This window comes from Paroedura picta, chromosome 8 (assembly GCF_049243985.1).
Source record: "Paroedura picta isolate Pp20150507F chromosome 8, Ppicta_v3.0, whole genome shotgun sequence".
Classification (NCBI taxonomy): Eukaryota; Metazoa; Chordata; class Lepidosauria; order Squamata; family Gekkonidae; genus Paroedura; species Paroedura picta.
This window is the reverse complement of record NC_135376.1, coordinates 45368908-45390548: the sequence shown is the minus strand read 5'-3', so window position 1 is coordinate 45390548 and position 21641 is coordinate 45368908. Positions and strand designations below refer to the sequence as shown.

General features: G+C 46.6%; 1 protein-coding gene across 8 annotated transcripts in view; it reads left to right on the top strand.

The window, feature by feature from the left end:
- LZTS2 (leucine zipper tumor suppressor 2) overlaps positions 1-21641 on the top strand; it is a 66712-nt gene that overhangs the window by 35364 nt on the left and 9707 nt on the right. The window contains exon 1 of one of the 8 annotated variants that reach the window (XM_077349535.1): positions 535-790. The exons of the other annotated variants lie outside the window; for them this stretch is intronic. The gene's annotated coding sequence lies outside the window, so the exon portion shown is untranslated. Of the gene's footprint in view, positions 1-534; positions 791-21641 lie in introns of those variants that run through there. 8 annotated transcript variants of the gene reach the window in all.

Here is a 21641-nt window from a genome sequence, read left to right as displayed (position 1 = left end):
TGCAGGACTGAAGGGTGGTCTGAACTCACCCCTGCCCAACCTCCCCCAGAGTATACTGCAGAATTGCTTATGCTATCAGAAACAAAATCCTGCTGAGAAATCCAGCCCCCAAGGCTGCCGTATTAGGGGAGACCTGTGGGCCCAAGGTACCGTTTGAGAAAGTGAACTTGTGCTCCCAGCCTGGCCTGACCAAAAGGCAAATTATCATCATCGATGGCCGGTGTGACCCACTGTGCCAGTTAGTTAGGAATGGGTGGACACGTGTGCGGGTGGGCTAGGCGGTGTAGTGCCCGAAAGTGAACCTTTGCCGGCAGAGGAATTCCTGATGCGGGGCAGGGCATGGTGGCCTCGGTAGATGGCCGGAGGCTTGACGCTGTGAGTGCAGGAGAAAGCGGCGCTGTGGGATAAAAGCGAGGGGGGGGGGGACGGCAGGGAGACTGGTGTGGGCGGAGGGCTCTCCTTTTGCCCCTGCGGGCGCCACCTCCATACAGCGAAGAGAAGGTGCCAGGCGCGTCCACTGGCGGGGCGACGGAAGCGCGCTCTGACGCACTCGGAGAAAGCTCTTCCCCGGAGTTGGGCGCCGGATCTGGTGCGACTCCGGCTGGGCCGAACAGGAGGAGGAGGAGGAGCTGGCCGAGCGCAGGGGGACGCCGCCAACTCCAGTCCCGGGCGGCCGCGGGGAGGAGCCTGTTCAAACTTGGCGAGACGCGGCGACGGCGCTGTGAGCCGGCCCGAGAGGTGCCCCTGAGCGGCCGAGCTGCGACCGGCACCATGGAGGCGGCCAGGCCAGGTGTGGGACCGGGGGGGGGGGGAGATGGTGAACCTCTGGGGGGCGGGGGGGGGGGCGGGCTGCGCCTTGCGCCCAGCAGGGAGCCTGTGCCGTCCCCCCCTCTGCCCCGGACCGTTGGAGCGCTGAGTCGATTTGCGTGGCCGGCTGCGCCAGGCGACCGATACCTTTTATGGGCCGTCTTTTCCCAGCGCCGCATCTCTTTGGGACTTTTCCCGGAGGGCCGCGAGCAGGAGGCCCAGTTGCTGGCGTCGTCCCGCCGCGCGCCTTGCTCTCCGCGGGGCCGAGAGGAGGTGCTGAGTGGGGCACGGCGCCCCCCCCCCCCCAGCACCACTCCGCTCCAACCCCCCCCCCCGGCGGCGTGGTCCGCGGAGCGCCCCCGACTTGGTCCCTGGGACGACGGGGGGGGGGGGGGGAGTAGCGCTTCCTCTCGTCAGGCCAGCGCGTGCATGGTGGGGTCCCGTTTCCCTGCTGGGCAGCCAGTGGGCTTCGCCATCTGGCCTAGCGGGCTTCCAAGGGCGCTTTCCTTGCAGTGCCAGCGAGGGTTTAGCCGTGGCCTGTTCCAAATCGCTGGGGCTCGGGATGTGTGCCTGGCGCATGGATTGATGAATGTCTAAAGTCCCTCTCCAGGCATTAGATTTAGATTACTCTGTGCAGGAGGACTCGGGTGAACCAGGACTAGGCTGGACATGCTAGTTCGTGAAACGCCCCTGCCCCCTTCTGCCGTACCCCCAAGGAAGAGAACTGTGCGGTCCCCAAATGGTTCTCTATGTGGCACCAGCAAGCTTAAGCCTGGTGAACAAGTTATGGCCTATTCAAGACCTCTAAAGTTGGAGCATTACTATTTCAGAGCTGGAAAGGGATTTGTGGGAATCCTGGGCATAGTGTATGAGAAGACAATAGAACTGTACTGTAGCTTGGTGAAAAATTATAGGGTGAAAGAGTATGTGATGCTGCCTTTGGCAGTGGAACAAGCTATGCAGACATGAAGACCTGCAAGAAACTTGTGTAAAGCTAGTGCTAGGACAAACTCCACAAGCATAATTGCAAGAGTTGGTTTAACTAAATGGATCAGAGATCCTCAAAAGTGTATCTCATAGGTGCATGTGAAAGGCACAGGCTAAAAGGACTCCTTTTACATGCTTGTATGCTTGTTATTATATTTTATCTCGAGGGTGCATGTGTAGTCATTAGTGGATCAAACCTTGTTCCTGTGCTTATTCCTGTACTTTTGGTTGCTCATGCGCTGTCCCACCAAACCCTCTGGCTGTGGTGGAAACTAGAGATGTTTTGTTTGAATCTTATGGGTCAATCTTGCGAGAAGGGTGGCTGAAAGGATTTATTCTAGCGCAAAGGAAAAACAGAATGGCCTGTTCTCTGCCGGTCTTTTGCTTATGTGAATGTTTTTTCTGCCTTGCTCCACTGTTCTTTGCAGAGAAGAGAACTGGGAACCCAAGAGGTAGTTGTCTATGTTAATTTTGTCACTGAAGAAACTGGGCATGGGGAGGACACAAAGAGTGAGAAAAGAAACCACGTATGGATCTCCAGTCCTTGCAGTTGGACTCTTGCTGCATCTGCCTGTGCATGTGAAGTTGGTGTTTTTGGTGATCTGACCAGAGCCTCAGACTTGTTTGGCAGAAGTATAGAAGCCTGACCTGGATAGCCCAGGCAATACCGATCCTGCCAAATCATGGATGCTAAGCAGGATCAGTCCTGGTTAATATTTGGGTGAGCGACCCAGGGAAGTCCAGGTTGTGATGCGGGGGAGGCAACGCCAAACGGGTTACATGATAAGTAAATAAATTCTGCTTCAGTGGGCAACTTGCTTCCCTTTGAAATTTGTGTGTGAATCATCACATCAGTCTCTTGGGAAGATGCTGTAGCCACTAACATTCCTAACTCTTTAAAAACGTCCTGTTTGCATTTTGGGCCTGCAAGTACTGGAGGAGATCAAGAAATCTGTGCCTGTTATAAAACTTTTTTCCTGAACATTTGCTGATCAAGATTGGATGAATTAAAAGTAAGAAGAGGCTAGGAAGCTGTCACGGTGCTGGAACGGCTGGGGCTGGGATTTAGGGGATGGCTGGTTTCCTGCAAATAGAAAAACATAGCTCACCCTCCCCCCTTGTGCATACTCCACTAGCTGTGCAGGGGGAGCAGAGGGATCATGGAAGGGTAAGGGCCTGCCTATTGATTCTGTTCTTTGTTCCTCAGCTTAGGCTGGACGGGCTTGATGACTTCAGCAGATGCCTCCCCCACTCTGTGCCTTGAACTGGGAGGGATGGGGGGGGGGGGAGGGAAGGCACAGCACTGACCTTCCCCTCCATTTCCTTCCTTGTAGTCAATGTAAGCAGAATTGTGTGTATTCCACAAGGATAAAGGGGTCCTACATATAGATCCAACATGCCAACCGAAGGTGATTTCACAGTTTCACAGGTCTCACCCAGTAGCATTGACAGGCAGGCATAGAAGTTAAGGTTGAAGGGAAGAAGTGAGTGTAGGGTGGTAACTTTTTCTGTTGGGTTTTCCTGAACCTTCACATGCCCAGTAGAAGTAGCAAGATTTACTTGCGAAGGATTTGGGGGAAATGTGTAGTGACGTGAAGACACAGACCAGAACCTAGCAAGGGGGGGCTTGAGCTGGTATAGCATTTTGCTAATGAAAGTCTCAGGGGTTGGTAGTCAGCTGGTATCCTTCTCGTTGGTGTTTCTCTTGTAGAATGGGCATCAGATTCTGACACAGAAAATTATTTTTACAGACTTGGCATTTACCTTTCAAATCAGTGCAGGATAGGGCTCAGAGACTCGATCTGGCTGTAATTGGCTTCCCATCTGGCCACTGGTATGTCCTCCAAGCCTGAGGAGTACCATATGTTACATGCAACTCTGCTGTTTTCTCTCGTGCAAACCAAGGCACAGGCAAAGCGTTCTTTTGTTGCTGTTCATAGATTCATCGCAGTCTGATACCTGCAGTGTACAGGTGGTGAGTACGCTTGTCCTGGGATGGGTTGTGTAGCTAGGGACTGACCTATGAAAGATAAACGTGCCCAGTTCAAATACTACATTTGCCACAAACTTCCTAGGAGACCTCAGACAAGCCCCTGCTCTCTCTTGTCATAGTCCCCTATACTGCCCTACTTTTAAAGCATTATAATTATTGAAATAATACCTGGTGACTGCTGTGGAACATTCTGAAATGCTATCTATATGGTATTAAGTAGAAGTATGATCAATAGTAGTAAACTGTATCTAGCAAGGATCAGGGCTGTCATCTGCCATGCCACCTTTTGGTTGCTTGCTGTTTCAGCTAATGTGTTAGTGACCAGGGCATGGTTTATGTTGCTCTGCACAAATTAATTCCCCCCGCCACACACACACACTCAGCAGCACAACAAATGCCCATTTTCATTTTTGGTCTGTAACATTTCTATTTCTGCTTTCTGTTTTTTATTTACTTAGAAAGGGTATTTGCTACATTTCCAGAGACTTGCTCCATTGATAGCTGTTTCTGTGCCCCAGACAACTGGTGGATGTTAATAAGCCCTTGATTGTGCCACTTTTTTGGGCTGCCACCCGTTGACACCCAGGCCACATCCCCAGTGTCCCATGCACAGACATGCAAATACTCTCTCTCTCTCTCTCTCATTGTAAAAGTCATTTGTAAAAACTACTTTGGGTCCTTGTTGGGGAGAAAGACAGGTGGGGAAAGAGAGAGAGAAGTGGAAAATCCAAAGGCAAGGAGCAATCAGGAGCAATCAAAGATGGAGGCTTTTGGGCAAGTGTTGCCAACCATGGGTTAAGAAATTCCAGGAGATCTGGAGTGGACAGTGGGAAGGGCAGAGTTTGAGAAGGAGCTCATCAGGAATAAAGAGCCTCTTGTGGCGCAGGGTGGTCAGGCAGCCAACATGCTGTCTGAAGCTCTGACCATGAGGCTGGGAGTTCAATCCCAGCAGCCGGCTCAAGGTTGATTCAGCCTTCCATCCTTCTGAGGTTGGTAAAATGAGTACCCAGCTTGCTGGGGGGTAAAACGGTAATGACTGGGGAAGGGAATGGCAAACCACCCTGTATTGAGTCTGCCAAGAAAATGCTAGAGGGCATCACCCCAAGCGTCAGACATGACTCGGTGCTTGCACAGGGGATACCTTTACATCAGGAATATGATCCCATCCAACCCACCTTCTGAAGCTGTTACTTTCCTCTGGAAGCTAAGCAGGGTCAGCCCTGGTCAACAGTGGAGTGGTAAGCTTCCAAGGAAGTCCAGAGTCGCTACTACCTAGAGGCAGGCCACCTTGGAATGTCTCTTGCTAGGAAAAAGCAGCCACAGCAGGAAGAGTTAGACTGCCCCCAAATGCCTCACTGCTTCCCTGGATCCTTCCACCCCCCATTGGGAGGTGTACTGCCCACTTTGGGAATTCTAACACTAGAGCAACTCTCCTCAGTTACATAGCTGAGGCAGGTGGTCCCAGTATTTTGGTTCTCCATGTGGCTGCCTAATTTGCCTCTATGGCTGTTTCAGTGCAAATGGTGAGGGATAGCGGTTAATCATGTGCTCACTTTTTAGTCTTCGTTGAACAGAAAAAATAGAGCTAGTGGGGATGCAGCATTTAGTTGATGGCTGCAGGAGCAGAATGGTTGGCTCCAGTGATATCGGGAAAGCCTGTTTGCACTTGTAGATTTCTCCTCCTTTTCTTGTTCAAGGCAAATTTTGCAGCTTTTTGGGTGATTTCTGGGGCTGGTGGGAGGCTGGAACATTGCCCAGAAGCTGTTGGCCCTCCTATTACCAACACAGACCTCTTGGGGGTTAAATCAGGGCTGCCCAGCTTCTTTGAGAAGGTGAAGATGGTTGCTCCCTGTGGCTTATTAGGAATTTGTGGGGAGGCATTCTTGCTGGGCTGACCTAGCCATGGCCCTTCTGAATGCTGTCCCTGATTGGCATGCATTAGGCTGCTAATCTGGGTGGCCTGTCATTGCTCTGTATGCATCCAGCAGTCATGGGCTCAGTAGCTCATTAGCTCAGCATGTGTGCAGTTATCACATGGCCTGTCCTGATGCTCAGAAGTGTGAAGCTGTTCTTTAAAAGATGGTGTGCAGTCCTGCAGTTTGGTTCAGTCCTAGAGAAGCCATGTTTGTTTTTCTGCAATGGGATTGTGTCATTCCCTCCCTCTGGTCTGCAGATCTCTTTCTGGCACCTGCCTTATTTGTCTTCCTAGAACATCTTGTCAAGAAGGTGGGCCTGCTTTTTCTCTGTGGGGATATCTCTTTGTAGTCTCACTAGAATTTAAGCACATTGTAGCCAACGGGCACTAGCATGGAAGGGAGGTAGAAAATAGCAAAGAGAGAGAGAGAGGTGGAAAGAGAGAGAGTGACTAAGAAATAGAGATAGAAATAGAGAGAAAGAGGATAGAAAAAAGAGAAAGGAAGAAAGAAGAGATATAAGAAAAGAGAGGGAAAAGAGAGTGAGAGCAAGAAGTATAGACAGAAGGAAAGAAAGTTAGAAAGAGAGAGAGAGATAGAAAGCAGAACAGAGAGACAAATATAGAGAGATAGAAAGCAGAACAGAGAGACAAATATAGAGAGAAAGAGAGAGGGGAAAGACAGAAATATAGAAGGAGAGATGCAGCAAGAGGTAGAAGAGAGAGAAAGTGGGGAAGGGTTGGCATGGCGTCTCTCAGGCTGCCCGGGGTTTTTTGCACCTGGCGAACATGAGAGAGGCAGCAGCAGCACATAGCCCTCCCTGGCGAACTCTCCGGTGGGCCAGGAGTGCGCTCTGTGATTCTGCGGGAGGGCTTTCCGGCCCAGGGACAAGTGGAGTCAGCCCTTCCCCCTGCACACACCTCTGGGCCAGAAAGTCCTCTAGCAGCCTCTGGGAGGTGTCCTGGCCCGGGGCGGGGGGGGGGGAACACAGCCATCCTTCCCACCTGCACTCACCATTGGTCCGGAAAGCTTTTTTTGCAAAAATACCGGGGTTTTTTACTGTACTTTTCTCGTCTTTCTTCTTTCTTCTCTTTTTTAATACAAAATCAGACCTGATATCTCCATTCACACAGCAACTTTTCCTTCCTTATATACATACATAACTTCAACATGGTAATTCATGGAGAGAGGGAGGCAAAAAGCTGAGTGGTATGGGGGCCAAAATGCTATTATGAAGGATATAAGAAGAAGAGGGGGCTGACAGAAGGAATCATGGAGACCAAAACAAACAGTGTTCCTATTGTCTTTTTTTGCAAGAAAGGGACAGGATGAACAACAGTAGATGGTGCCTCTTGAGGCAGGAGGAACAGTATGGGTCTGAGGGAAAATGCCCTGAGGGTAATAGCAGCAGACAAGCAGGTTGGAGGGCTGCACAGAAAGAGGTCGGGGGCCGCTTGCAGCCTGCGGGCGTCAGGTTCAGGAGCCCTGTTCTAAGTCATTGTAGATGAGAGCAGAAATATGTTTCAGCTGTCTTGATGCTAGCATAACATTTGCTTTTTTTAAAACCTCCAGTTAATCATAGCACTGAGTACTGGATAGTATTAAAATTTACCAGGTACCAAGATCAAATAGCTTGCCAATGCTAGATATTTAAGCAGTGGGGTGGCCATTATCTTGGGATTTTTTTAGTCTTGTATGGTAGATCTGCTTTATGTTACTCTTCTAAACGAAGGAGGGCGGGGATCATGGTAGTACACAGTTCTATATAATATGTTTCAGAAGGCTACTATGTAAGGCACAAGCCAGCTAAATCTTGGGGTTATGAGATTTTATTAATTTTTAAGCAGTGTTTTGAGACCTCATGGTAGAATGAAAATCTGTCCAAAGCGAGAAAATCCCTTCTAGTGATATTTTTTGTGACCAGGTTCCTAACAATAATATATAAACTCCTATAATTACTTGAAACAGTTACCCACTGATTCTCACTCCACCTTCCCTCCCAATAATGAACTGAGCTGCTTGCTACGCTCTCCTTATCTTGGAAAACAGAGGTTGCTCCAGTAGCAAAGTCTACGCCTTTTTCGAGCTGTTGTCTGGGAGTTTCCCAGCTGTGAGGTCAAATTCTGGACCTCCCTGGAGTCCCAGGCTCATTGGATCAGGCCATCATTTACATGAAAACAGCAGCTTTTGTTCCTGTCTTCAGCTTCTGCTGCTGTTTCTGCTAGTGGATTATTTCTGTCCCATAATCCCTTAGCTTTACGGTCGCTGGGAGATGTTGATTATGTTGCAGACAAGCGGATCCTGACATCAAACAGGGCCTAAAGCAGCAGGAGCCAGCTTGGAAACAAAGATCCGGCTTCCAAGCAGATGCCTATCCTGGATGAAAAGGACCAGCAAGGATGGCAGTGGAAAAGGACATGGTTCCCTGGAAGGGGCTAGCTGTCACATGTGGGAGGGGCATAGGAAAGGTGGTTCTGTCCTTGAGACTGAGCCCAGGAACAGACTTCATTTCTGTAGCTGTGAATGTTTCTTTAGTTATGGTAATATGCTTCCTGCACCTTAGGAGGGTGTGCTGATTGGCCATGAGCTTAGTGTGCGAGAGTGTCATTGGCATGATTTCTAGACACTAGTTATATTTTTGCTTTATGGGTTATGATGTCCATGGATTACAAGTTTGCTGGCAGGGGCTCATAGAATTGTAGTCCATGAACATCTGGAGGACCACAGGTTGACTACCCCTGCCCTAGATGAAAGGCTTTATGTGCGTGACTCATCTCCGAAAATATTTGGTTTGTGCTCTGCAAACCCTAAATAATCTTGGTTTCCTTATTAATAAGAAATCCCATCTTTCTCCCACTCAGTCCATAGAATTCATAGCAACTAGGATTGATGATAATGGTAGGAATGCCCTTCCCCTTATCAAGAGCAAATTATATTGTATCATTGGTACAGAAATTCTTGATATCAGATTTCAGTCTGCCAGAAACATCCAAAAATTGCAAGGATATATGGCATCCAGTACAGCAGTGATCCCCAACCTTTTTATCACCGGGGACTGGTCAATGCTTGACAATTTTACTGAGGCCCAGGAGTGGGGGGGGGGGGGGTAGTCTTTTGCTGAGGGATGTTGCGGCCACCTGAGCCCCTGCTCCACTTGCTTTCCCGCCGGCGCCCCTTACTTCCTGCCGCCCACTGGGGGGCCCTGCCAGCAGTATCTGCGCAGTGCCATGCTGAGGGGGAGCCCCAGCCATGGCGGCCATTGGAGAGCACCAAAAGTGAGCCGGTGGCAGAGTGGCAAGGCAGCCCCCGAGGCAGCAGCTGGGAGGAGGATGAGGAGGAGCCGCGGCCCAGTACCGACTGATTCACGAACCGGTCCCGGTCTCCGGACCGGAGGTTGGGGACCACTGCAGTACAGCATTAACCTCTCATGCACAACTTTTCATGAGACCACTCCACAACTATGGGACTTCTACTTGGTCTCAGACTCACAAAGCTTTTGATTCCCAGATCTATTAAGACCCTTAACTGATGGACTAAGTTTCCACATCTGCTCAAGGGGAACTTGTTGAGAACCCATTCACATGAAAGGTAGGTCTTTATGGATGCTTCCTTAGCAGGTCAGGGGATGTATTGTGGTGTTCATACAACTAAAGACCTGTGGTCGGAAGCTAATTCAAAACTTCACATCAATGTGTTGGAGTTTAGAGCTATAAGGAATACTCTTATGTTTATTACATATTTCCTTCAGGGCCAGAAAGTACTCCAGGCTATGGAAAATACAACAGCCAAAGTTTAAATAAGCAAGCAAGGGGGTCATGGGATTTTGTGCACAGAAGTGTCTTGCATCTGGCATTCTAAGATAAAGCACAGAGTGCATTTAGCAACCATGACATTGCAGGGCAACACAACACTTTAGCAGACATTTCAAGCAGAGATGTTACTTTAACCCAATAGTAGTCAATCACAGACCCATTATCTTGATCCAGTTTTTCGGGAATTATAGCTCCCCAAAATAGATCTGTTTGTGAGCACTGTCATCACCAAATGTCCCTGGTTTTGCTCCAGACCAAAATACAACATTACAGACCACAACACACTCAGGGCACCTGTTTTATTCTTTCCAGGCTAGTTACCAAACTGAAGAGAGAGTACTTCAAATACGTGAGTCCTAGGTTTTGTCTGAAAGGAGATGGTGAATCAAATGCCGTCAAGAGAAGGCTCTCCTGATCATATCTTTTCAAACAGCTACGTTGGGTCCGTGAGTGCCCCATGCTCTTAACTTGCTCTGCCAATGCCAACCGCACTATCATAAGTCCCTCCAAAGTCATACCAATCAATGTTGCTTCAGGATTGTCTAGATTCAGCTTCATCATGTTCTGCCTTAACTACTGGACAACACCTTCAAAGCACTGGTTTATATCTCAGAGAAATGAATCTGGAGAAGGCGACTAAAAGCTTGTGGAAAATAGTCTTTGCTTGGCACCTGAAAGATTAAAAAAATGGCACTGTGCAACTCTCCACAGGGAGGAAATTCCAGTGCCTTGGCACCACAACAGAGAAGCTCCCCTCCCCTGTTTCTGATCCTCCCTTGCACCGTTATGCTAATGGGGAGACATAGCAGAAACTCTAAAGATGATCTTTATACCCAGGCAGGTTTGTATGGGAGTAGATGGGCATCCTGGGCCAAAGCTGCATGAGGCTTTATAGGGCTTTGAGTTGCACTAAAAGCATGCTAGTAGCCAGGAACTGTTAATTTCCCTGTAAGTTACACTTGCTGCACCTTGTTGAGGCATTTGAAAGGGATGAAGTTTCCAGGTTGCATTGCAGCAGCTCAGGCTGGATGACATTAATATGTAGACAGTTGTGACGAAATCTCTTCTCTCCAGAAGGGGCCTCGTCTGTCGTGCCAGCTACAGCTAAATGCTTTGTGTTAGTGAAGACATCTACAGGTTTAAGAGTTTGTATCACCAGGATGCAGACCTCCATCCTTATACTGTCATATCAGTGGCAGTCCTTGCAGTGAGTCTCCAGGATCTCACATTGAAGTCTTTGCCAGCTTTTTTACTGACCTAAAACCCTTCAAGTGGAGTAGAGCCAAGGCACAATGTCCCATACTTCTGTTTCCTGTGGAAAGGAGCTTGCTTGCTTAGTGGAAATCTATATCCTTTAGCCAGTTTTGAAGTTGATGCCATTTATCTGAGTAGGAAATCCTTCAGTTCCTTTACGCTGCTGTGGATAGCTGATCATCTCTTATCTGTCATGGCTAATGTAATGTCTACATTGCTAGAGGTTCTGAAGGTTATTTTCAAGATATTTTCCTGTCTCAAGTAGCTTCTAAGTATTAAATGTGTTGTTGTTGTTAGGTGCAAAGTCGTGTCCGACCCATCGCGACCCCATGGACAATAATCCTCTAGGCCTTCCTGTCCTCTACCATTCCCCGGAGTCCATTTAAGTTTGCACCTACTGCTTCAGTGACTCCATCCAGCCACCTCATTCTCTGTTGTCCCCTTCTTCTTTTGCCCTCAATCGCTCCCAGCATTAGGCTCTTCTCCAGGGAGAAGAATTAAATGTAGAGAATGTAAAATGCAGCTTTCCCTTTTCCCCACTCTTCCATTCAACTGTCCTTGAGATGAAATCTGGCACCTTTTTAATAGTCTCTGGCCCCTCTGGGTGATATCTTCAAGTAGAGAATGGAAGATTCCTTCTCCATATGTGTAAAGACTAAACCGCGTGGCAAGGATATTGATGCTAGCATGGCTTTCTCCATAGCAAGGGTAAATGGTTCTTCTGTGACCATTCATCTAGCCCTTAACTCTCCATCTGCCCTAAACAATTTTCTGTAGACACCTGGGGATTCTGCCGCCAAAGTCATGAGCAGCTTAATTATTTACTGCCTGATTATTTGTACCATCTGGTTTGGGGAGTGAGCTGCCCAACCTGCTTCCTGCATTGGGATCTTGTCAGCTTTACATGATCTTGTGCGTATGTGTCCTTGTGGCTTAAACATGCTTTGTCCATGTTATCACATGGGTGGTGGTTTTCCACCCTTGCAAAGCATACTGGCAGGTAATGAACATATTCCGTTCTGTGACAGTGTGTCTAGAACAATATGCAACACTTATACAAAGTCACACCTGTGTTCATGAATCTGGAATAACAGCCACTCTCCGCTTCTGTTCCTGAAATCAATAATGCAGATGAGAAGCCTTACTGTGCCCATCCACATATCTTGGCAGGAAGAAAGACATATTATTCTAGCGCGCCTCGAAATGTGATAGAATTGCGGAGGGAAATTAATTTGAATTAACTGGTTGCAGTGTTTGAACTCCCAGGAAACAAAACAAATAAGATATCAGCCAGAATCTCTGTATTCTGAGTGCGAGCTTCACTGAGCTGTAACTCACAGGCTGTCGTTCCCCACCCCCATTTAATTGCTTTGCTCCTAAAAAGCTTTTTCTTGCATTGCACAATGTGTGTGAATGGATGTGGAAGAAGAGAACAGAAAACTGTTTGCCTCTTCCTCTCCCTTCCCTTTTCCTCTCCTGTTCCTCTTGATTAGCCTCCATACACAGTGTCTCTGTCCCTCTCCCCCCCCCCCAACCCCATGTAACTACTAAGTCCCCATTGAACATGCAAAGAGAGAGAAAAAGCGCCTTCTCTGTTCATGGTTGCTCTGGATTATTTGATGTTACTTGCTTGAACTTCTCTTTCTGGGGCTATCTTGAGGTAAGTTATAACAAAATTAGTTCTGTAGGTGAAGAGAGTTAGTGGCTGATATTGTTATAAACCCTCACCATTTGCCAGATTCAGTTAAAGTGTGAGATGATCTTTGAAATGTTTAAGAAAGTTTCAGATCTCCTTTCTTTGCCTCCAGACCTCAAATATTTTTATCTCTTCAGAATTTTTTGTGCAATCATGAGAGCTAGATGCTTGCTTTAACATGAAAGGTGGAATTTTCAGGTCAGGTCAGGCGACATTTTATTTATGTAGAAATTATGTAGGCCCCTACTTGGTACTCAGACTCCTGAAATGACTAAAAACCAAATGATCAATTGAACAAGGTAAAATACACTGATTAGTCCATAGCAGTCTGTTTATCACAACAGTTAGATCTGTGAGTCACCCTGTTCTGCTGTCTCCTCATCCAGGCTCTTTCTTTCCTGTTATAGTCTTCTTGGGAATGGACTGCTCATGATTGTAGTTCACAATGGAGATGAGAGAGTGTGGAGCTGTCCTTCCCAGTGAGCATATCCATGGGGCAGTAGACTTCCCTCCTGCCATTAGCAGATGTTGTGGCCCCCTGACTCCTGCTATTCCACAGCCCTGGCACACAGGCTTGTTCTTTACTTCCAGCCCTAACATAAACCCGTTTGGCTAGAACTGTGGAGAAGTTATGCCTGGGAGCTGCAACATAATGGCTTATTATGAACCCTATTAGGAGTAAATATCTGAAATCTGCCTGTCGTGGAGGAACTGTACTATGGACTCCATTCCCTTAGCCTCTTACTTGGACATCATCTTCCATGCTGTGCCTTATGTGTGGAACTGCCTCACTTCTTCCAAGCTCCACTTTTCCTGTAATGCCTTTGGCACGATTCCCCTTTTGTACTGAAAAGGTGCCTAAGCATGAGTATCTGGAATGAACATATTCTTCCACTGTTTATGCCCACCCCTCTCTCGTCCCTTATGGCAAATCTTAGTTTGTTAAAGCCTGCCTTCTTTTGCTCTGTAAAGCACCAGGCAGATTGATGGTGCAATAAATGCAATAAAATGCAATAAAAGCAGGGCGATTTCACTGAATTTACTTGGGTTTATTCCCAAGGGTGGTTGCCAATTTAGGACCACAATACCAAGTGCTTTGTAGCTTGGAATAAATTTGGCTGAAATGACTGTGGTGAAGCCATGGCTCATTGGTAGGGTACAAGTTTTGCAAACAGTAGATCCTGTGTTCAGCCCCTGGTAGTCCTAGTTAATGAATCTCACCAAAATGCCCAAATTCTCTGAAAGTCCCAGTCCCAGAACATACTAGTGAGCAAATTAAAAATTCATGAGCGTATCTGTATGCACATGCGTACACACACACTGTTCATTTGTTTGTTTATTTTTTTACTTGTTGCACTTTTAGGCCACTGATCCCGGCGAAATTAAAGCAATAAAACTGTAAAAGCATTAAACCCCACAATCCCATCTCTGATAGTCACAGCTGAATCCTCCCCATCAGCATCCCCATCTACAATTTGTCTCCAAGACTGATTGTTTTGGGTGTTGTTTTTTTTTGGGGGGGGGGCAGGGGAGGGGCAGATCTTCCATCAGCCTGGCCCCAACCAATGAAATGCAAGTTTGGCTCCAAGCAGTAATCTGTGATGCAGAAATATGTATCTTGCAAGCAGTGGAAGGAGAGGCTGTCAGGAAGGATTCTTGAGTGAGGAGAATGTTGGAAGTGACTCTTGCTTGTCTGAAGGTTTGCTGTGCTTTACAGTGCAGTCCTATGCAGAGTTTCTTCACTGTAAGTGAAATTATTTCAGTGGCCTCAGGCAGGAGTTGCTGTCATTGGTTTGCACTATCGCTCCTATGGTTTTATCTCCACAAACTCTTACTTGAGATGCCCTAAAAAGTCATATTATAGTGGTACTAGGGCTTCAACTGTCCTGCAGTTTGTATGAAAATCTGGCCAAAGGGGATGCAGCAGAAATTTCCTTTTGACGGATTCATTAAAAGCTGAGTCTTAACTCTCCTCTTTATTCTTCCTATTCTTTTAAACACATTGTCTACCTTCCCGAACCTGTTAGCTGGAGAAGTCTTCTTCTCCCCAAGTTCCTCTTTCAGCAAGACATCTCTGCTCCATGAAAATTGCAGTTTGCCCTGGGGAATCTCTAGGGGAGAATGCTAACTTGCAAGTATTGTCCCTCAAGACAGTCTGCAAAAAGACAGGCAGCTTCAGTGAGCTTGGGAGGGCAGATGTGTCCTCAGTATCCTTGCCACCCCTTCCAGGCAGATTCTTGTCCCTCATGTCCACAAATGATGTTCTTCTGCAGTGGAATAAAAATAAAGATCAATCCCCATCTCTGTTGCAGTCTCTTCTCATTGCCTTTTGCTATTGTCTTGTGATGAATGTATAGTGATGGAACCACGTGTTCTGTAGATTTTCCCTTGTAAAGTAGAGCTAGATTTGGAACCAAGTAGCATGTTAGAGACCAGTAAGATTTTCAGGGTATAAGATTTTGAGGGCCAAAACTCCCTTCATCAGTTCCAAATAAGAATGGAGATCCTGGAGTCTTCACATCCCAGCCAGTATCCATTGTCAAGTAGCAGTTCATGTGGTCCCTGTTTTAGGGGTTTCCCCCCTTCTTGAATTCTCCTTGTGAAAGGAATTTCAAGCAGTGCAGTGTTTTGCTGAGAGGGCTTCTTCCCCCTCTTGCCTCTAGCAGCTTAATTTGTGTTGCTGTACTGGATTGGGAGTGCTGTTCTCCTCCACCCCCTCCCTTTGTTTTGGATCTCTGTGAATTATGTTTGTGACTCAATAGTTAACTTTGAATCCAAATGTGAGAGTTATTTTCTTTGGCTACATATACATTTCTGAGCCGTGCCTCTCATCGTGTCAGTCTGAGCATTTTAGTGCTTTGTGCTTTACTGTCTGGAGTATTGAGGGGGATCCCTCTCATTGAACGGTGAGGGGGCAACTAATCAAGGGCATGAAAGAAAAGGAAACAAGGCCCAGGGTATTAAGTCGGGGTTTTTAAACCTGTCTCCTTCTCCCTTCCTGCTTTCCCATTGCAAGTCCAGGTGCTTCCTTCTCTGCTGCATTTGCTGTTTGTATGGTGTCCTGCACTGCCCAAGATGGGAGATGAGCAGGAGCTGATCTGGTGCCTGGGGATGGAATAAATGCGAGTTAGTTCCACTCGGTGATCCTGAACTGCTGGCAGGAGCGGGAGACACAGGCGCTTTCTATTTAAAGCACAGCACTGAGGGCAGGTTATAAAAAAGAAAATCTGCTCTGCGGACAGCAGCAAAGGGAGGGGGAAGCGGAGTCGGCAAGGGTGGGGAGGTGCTGCTTCCTTGGCCTCCCTCTCTCTGTTGCTCTTCTCTGTTGGTGGTAGGATACAGAAATAACCTCCTGGAATCCTTCAGTCTCTCTCTCCCCCCACCCCCCAACTCTCCACATTTTTTGTTCCACGTAGGTGGCTCTTGAAAGGGTTAGAGTGCCTCCTAAACTGAACATGAATAAACAGATGCCCTCGCAGAAGAGGCAAATGCTATGCTGCGAAGTATTAACAAAGGCATTGTATATAAAAGACGGGCCAATGGTTTCTCTCCAGGCAGTATTAGTCGAATAGTCTACAGAGTGCTGTGTTGAGCTACGGACTTCAGCTGCAGACAGGAAGGCGGAGCCAGAATATGAGAGAGATTCAACGCTGCAGGAGCAACAGAACACGGTTTATTACATTTTTATCCTGCCATTCCTCCCAAGGGATTGGATTGGCACACGTAGTTGTCCTATCTTCTATTTTATCCTTACAGTAACCCTGTGAGGCACATTATGCCGACAGAGAGTGACTGGCTCAGGGGCATCCAGTGAGAACCGTGGCAGAGGGAGAATTAGAATTTGGGGCTGCCTATCTAATACTTCACGCTGACTCCGAGTTCCTCGTTATGGATGTAATAAAGTCTTCACTCAGATTTATAGATAGTCATGAAATGGAAATTTGTTATCATAACATTTTGCTGTTCTTGTGTTCCCTCATTGTCCTGCCAACTATCTGGCAGTGTTGTCTCTGCAGGCTGCAAAGATAGCTCTTAGGAAGGGACAGAGACTAGATCAACAGCCTTTCCCAGGTGAAGGGGGCAAGGAAAAGTTGCTTTCTATCCATGGGAAGAGTGTTATGGAACACTTCAACCTTCCGAGACATTCAATAAGGCAGGGGTAGTCAACCTGTGGCCCTCCAGATGTTCATGGACTACAATTCCCATGAGCCCCTGCCAGCATTTGCTACCCCTGCAATAAGGGACCTCAAAGTAGCTGTTTTTTTGCAAAGGAACTTCAAGGACAGACTAGAAAGGGAAACTGCAGAAATGCAAGTTATTACAACACTCAAAACAATGGCATACCCTGGCCTCAACAAAGACATAGGTTTTTATCTCACTATGCATGCTAATCTCATTCAACTCTTATATCCACATTCCCTACAATCATCCTTTTTAAATTTAATCTAATTTGGGAAAATGTGACTGTAATGTGATGTTAGTAATATGTAATGTAATTTTGAATTTAACTCTTTGGTCTCAGGACAAGACAACTTGCCAGCACAGCTTGTCACTTGCAGGGATGCTTCCACGCTTGGGTGGAGACGGATGGGGCCAGCAACTAGTCTCTTTTAAATATTTATTTTCACAACTGGGGAAATGTCTGCCATTAATCACTAACATGGACAGTTTTATTTCTCCAACGTTGAACTACAACTGAACTCCAAAGCACTGATTAGTTGTTTTAGCATTGTATGGCTTAATTTGGATATTATGACACAGTTTACTATTTTGCCTTACATCTCTACAGTTATGATGGTTGTTCATTTAGTCTCAGGAAGAGTGCTTGCACTCAAAAGCTTGCACCTTGAATAAATCTTTCTTGGCCTTAAAGGTGCGATTGGACTCTATTCTTGTTATGGATGGAGCAGCAGGTTGAAGTCTCAAGTAGCGTATATATTTCTGTACTGTTTGGGGGAAAATAAAAGTAAACATCAACATTGTAATAAATAAAGGGAAGTTTTTTACTGTTTCAAAATAGAAATAGCCTTACTTTCATACATTTATCAAGATGCGACAGAACTTTAAAAACTGTTTTCTATTAACAGACTAACATGATACTTGCAGGAATACAGGAGTCTATAGCAATTTGACAAGAGGCACCTATTAAGTATAATGATGGTGTGTTCCTCCAACCATCTTAAAAACTTATCAGTAAATGTAAATGATAACATTGGAACAATGAGTGTCATATAAAGCAGTGGTCCCCAACCCCCGGTCTGAAGACCGGTACCGGGTCGCGGACCAGTTGTTACCGGGCCGCAGCTTCTCCTCATCCTCCTCCCCAGCTTCTGCCTCGGAGGTGCCCTGCCACTCTGCTGTCGGCTCACCTTTGGTGCTCTTCAGTGGCCGTCGTGGCAGGGGCTCCCCTTTAGAGTGGCTATGCGCAGCTGCTGCTGGCATCACCCCCCAGCGGGTGGAGGGAAGTCAGGGGTGCCGGCGGGAAAGCAAGTGGAGCAGGGGCTCAGGCGGTGGTGGCAATGTCTCTTGGCAAAAGAGTATCCCCCCCCCCCCCCCGGCCTCAGTAAAATTCTCAAGTGTTGACCAGCCCCCGGTGATAAAAAGGTTGGGGACCACTGATATGAAGTGTGGTTGGGATAAGCCACATTTTCATTTAAACAATAAACAAACATTTGTCTTTGAGTATGCTACTATCATAAGTATTTTTCTAATCTGTTTTTGAAAGATCTGTCACTGTATCTGGTGCCCAAAGGTTTGTCCCCAATGCAGATAGTGAAATTTACACAATGAGAGTCAGGTATGGCTGTGTGCATTTCTGCTGGCATTGTGGCCGTAGCAAAGACATTGCATGCCAAAGTACCTGCCTGGAATTTTGGCATGGGTTTTAATCCATAGTTCCTCTATATGTTTGTGAAACGCCCCTGTGGGAGGTGCGTGTCCAGCCTTGAATACGGCCCTGATTGGGCCGGCCCCTACACTTGCCTCCCTCACAGGGGGCCTATTATGGGGAGAGGAGGGGAAGGCGATTTTAAACTGCTTAGAGACACCTGAGGCCTGCTGGGTGACTGTGAGCCATTCCCAGTTCTCTCAGAGCTCTCAGCCCCACATCCATCACAGGGTGTCTGTTATGGGGAGAGGAAGAAAAGGCGATTTTATACTGCTTAAAGACACCTGAGGCCTGCTGGGTGACTGTGGGCCATTCCCAGTTCTCTCAGAGCTCTCAGGCCCATTTCCCTCACAGGATGTCTGTTATAAGGAGAGGAAGGGAAGGCTATTTTAAACTGCTTTGAGACATTCCCAGTTCTCTCAGACCTCTCACAGCCCCACACCCCTCACAGGTTGTCTATTGTGGTTAGATGAAGGGAAAAGGTGTTTGTAAACCTCTTTGTGACTCCTTTTGGTAGTAAACAGCAGGGTACAAAAATCTGGCTCGTCTTCTAAGGGACAACAGTGAAAGAAACATGTGGGCACATAAAAAATGGAGACAGAAGTAGGGCCACAGAACTGGGAGGAATTGGTTGCCATGTAATCTCCCCCTAAGAAGAGTCTCCAGTCTGATTTTCCCTTCACATATACCTGAAAACATGGCTCTGGAAAGCTCCTTTGTAACCACTATGCCACAATTCCCAAAGGTCAGTCCTCTCCCACACTCAATGAACATTCCACACCACAGGTTCTTGACACCCATCTCTCCACACCCATTTGTCACCAGGCCACCCAACATACACATTCAACCTCATGCCCGTACAGACTGGACAACCCGTCCCCTTACTCTTCCCAATGCCAAGCTCTCTCTGTCTTAACCACTTCCTTTTCTACCTCCATTTCTCTTTACTATTTTTCTCCCTCCAACCCCCCCTCCAGCTAATGCCCATTGTATCAGCTACAACGGGCTTTAATTCTAGTAAATATAATAAATATTTAAAAAATACTGACAAGAATTAGGAGGAAGATGCAGTGGCTGCAGATTGAGTTAGGTGGTTTGGTAAGGTTTGATGATGATGAGCAGAGGGCAAATGAGACCCCCCCCCCCGTACGTACGTATGTATGTATGTATTTAGAACTAGCAGTGTAATAAAACATGAGGGATCCCTGCATTCCCAGGAGAAAATGCGTCAGTAAATTTAGAGCAAGGATCAATGCCAACTTACCCTTGAAGTATCTACTGAGAGAGATGCAGAGTGGATGGAGGCTATAAACACTACAGCCTATGTTCCCACTGCCTTTTTTAGTTAGTTTGCCTGGGCTGATGGATTCCAGGTAACAAAAAATCCCAGCAGCTCAAAAAGGGCTTCTCTTCTGTGTTTGGAAACTGCACTGTGAATATAGACTATTTAGGATACAATGCTAATACTTTGGAGATTGACACTGGCATTTTGCAGTAATGTAATTTGAAACATAAGTGCCTTGTTCCTTGATCTTTTTTCTGCTCTATCTCTCTTTGCTTTGGAGGCAGATTTTCCTTTTATCTTCCTTTGATCATTTCCTTCATCGAGCAACTTTAACAGACCTTTCCACTGACCCCTGGCCTGGGAGACATGGAACTTGATGGGATTCTTGGTACGGTTTGATCCCCTCCCCCCCCTCCATTCCAGCAGTCAGCACTGTGAGTCCCAGGCCAGGCGTCTGCTGTCTCCAGAGAGCTAAACCTTCCACTGGAGGCTGTTCCTGCAGTCTGCTGTATTTGAATGCAGTTAAGCTCTGTTGAGTTGGTGTTCTACTTCTCGTTTGCCACAGGAGGGCCCCAACATGGAATATTATTTTAAAAGGAAATCTGTGTGAGTGTGTAAGGGTGTACTGTCCAATAGGCACAGAAATTAGTTAAATCTTTGTGTATTGTGTAGGGATGCCAGCCTCCAGGTGGGACCTGGGGATCTTCTGGAATTATAGCTCATCTCCAGACTACAGAGACCAGTTTCCCCAGAGAAAATGGCTGCTTAGGAGGGTGGGGTCTATGACATTCCCCCTCACTGAGGTCCCTGGCCTTTCCAGGCTCCACTCCTATCTTGAAAATCATGGTTAAAGGAAGTGTTTGCTAAGGGAGCCGAAGCAAAAAGGTTCATTGAGTCAGGTGCTCATAAGTGTATTTCATCACCTGGAGAACCAACTATTGTCATTTCAGTACCTCAGTTTGTATCTATACATTAAAAGAACACCATACTAATGTATGAAATTGGATGAGCAAACATGAAGCCCCTGGTTTTAGACATAGTTAGCATTGTTTCAGTCCTTCACCTCTCCGGCATTTATGTTTTTATTTTAAACATTTGTGTCCTGTCTTTCCAAGGCTTGAAGTGACTTCCAACAAGATAGTAAAAACAAGAGTAGTAAGAATAAAAGACAGTTTCCAGTAGTGGTTCTATAAGCAGTCACTTAAAATGCAGAAGCTCTGCTATAGAAACAAAAGGCCTTGTGAAAGGAGGTAGGTTTTGTGTTTTCTAAATGGCTGTAAAAAGAACTCATAGCTCAGGGTAGCCTTTGTGGTTCCTCTTGTTCCAGTGCTGTTCTCTGAATGACTTTGTGAAGTAATGGGGTATTTATGGGATTTTATGGGATTTTACTTTGATTTTATATTTCATTGTGAATCGCTGTGAGACCTTTTGGCGAATGGCGGTATATAAATCCAATTATAAATAAATATAAATAAATAAATTAGGTTGCCTAAAGTGACCTAATGAACTTGATGGCAGAGTGGGGATTTGAACCCACATCCCCTCAATCCCGTTGCAGCATTCTACTGCACTAGCTCTCTGGATATCCTTTGGTCATATAATGTGAGTACATGGATCATGGTGCATAGTATAGACAGCAGATGTGGCCCAATGGTAGAGGTCTGAAAGTTCATGCTGTCTAGTAGCTAGTGCTAGTCTAGAACATGGGAGTTCAATTTCTCTACTCCCCCATGAAGCCCACTGGGTGAACTTGGGACAATTAACTCTTTCTCAGCCTGATCTGGGATATCTGTGAGGATAAAATGAGGATGAGATGCCCTCATACACCTCTCTGGGCTACTTTGAAGAAGGAAGAGATGGAAAATGGACTTAGGCAGTATGGTTGATTGTTCACTCTTCATTTTAGTCCAGCAGTCAGTTAGAGCAACAGTCTTTTATTTTTTCTTCCTTCTTTGAATATTGTATATTGAAGCATTCTGTTTCCTAAAGCCGTTTATCTCACCTGTA